Genomic DNA, 1,198 nt, shown 5'->3' on the forward strand with positions numbered 1-1,198 from the left:
TTCTAAGTGTCTGTCACCATCCGTCTGGGGCTGGTTGTCAGGCTAGCAGTAAGAGCAGTGTTCATGAAGTCGCTTCCTCTGCAATTTTTCCTGATCCCTGGCAGATGTGGTAGAGGTGGAAAGTCTCGTGGGCAGTTGGCTATCTTCTTGTCTTAGTGATGAGTTTAGGCTCTCCTCTGTTTTCTCTGCCATCTGTAAAACAAAACAGATTCCCCAACCAAGTGTGAGAGCAATTTGGACAAAAGAAGGGGAAGAAATAAAGGATAGTGGGATTACTATGGCTTCTAGTCATCTCCTTCCCTCTTTCAGTTCTTTTTATTTTATTTTATTTTTTGGTTTTTCAAGGCAGGGTCTCACTATAGCTCAGACTGACCTGGAATTCACTATGTAGTCTCAGGATGGTCTCAAACTCACGGTGACCCTCCTGCCTCTGCCTCTCTAGCGCTGGGATTAAAGGCGTGCGCCACCATGCCCAGCTGTTTTTTGGGGTGGTATCTCACTCTAGCTCAGGCTGTCCTGGAATTCACCACGTAGTCTCAGGCTGGCCTTGAACCCAAGGTGATCCTCCTACTTCTGCTGCTTGGTGCGGATGGACAGGATGACCTGGCCAACCTGAACCCTGACCACTGTGCTCTGAGGTTTCACAAAAGCACCCCACATAGCTGTCTGGAGCCTATGTTGGGAGCAGAAATCTGGATGTCCACCAGAAAACTGTAAAACTGTCTCCAAGGTCCCTTAGGGCCACCTGTACGAGCAGCAGGTTACTACACTACCAATGAGGCTGCTGTCTGCGCACCAGGTCACCATGAGGACAGGAACCTGGTCGGCTTATCAAGTATAATCTTAATCCCTTTTATGTGAGTTGAGTTTTAGAACTTTCCCAGGATGCATCTGAATTTGGTTCCACTAAAGCACGCCATTTCCACTTACCAATTCTTTCTATATTAAAATGGCTCCAGGGGCTGGAGAGATGGCTCAGTAGTTAAAGGGGCTCAATCACAAAGCCCGACAGCCTGGGTTCGATTCCCCTGTACTTGTGTAAAGCCAGAGCGCCACATGGAGTGTCACATGTGCCTGTAGTTCATTTACAGTGGTAGGAGGCCACTTCCTCTCTCTCTCTGTCTGTGTCTCTCTCTCTCAAATAAATAAATGAAGATTAAAAAAAAAAAAAAAGCAAAAAACACGACCAAAGCTTCTC

At 47.1% G+C, this 1,198-nt stretch overlaps 1 pseudogene; it reads right to left on the bottom strand.

Annotated features, from left to right (window-relative positions):
• Positions 1-717: 717 nt before the first annotated feature.
• LOC123455197 lies at positions 718-836 on the bottom strand (annotated as a pseudogene).
• Between the last annotated feature and the right edge of the window lie 362 nt (positions 837-1,198).

The sequence above is a fragment of the Jaculus jaculus genome, chromosome 15 (assembly GCF_020740685.1).
Source record: "Jaculus jaculus isolate mJacJac1 chromosome 15, mJacJac1.mat.Y.cur, whole genome shotgun sequence".
Taxonomy (NCBI): domain Eukaryota; kingdom Metazoa; phylum Chordata; class Mammalia; order Rodentia; family Dipodidae; genus Jaculus; species Jaculus jaculus.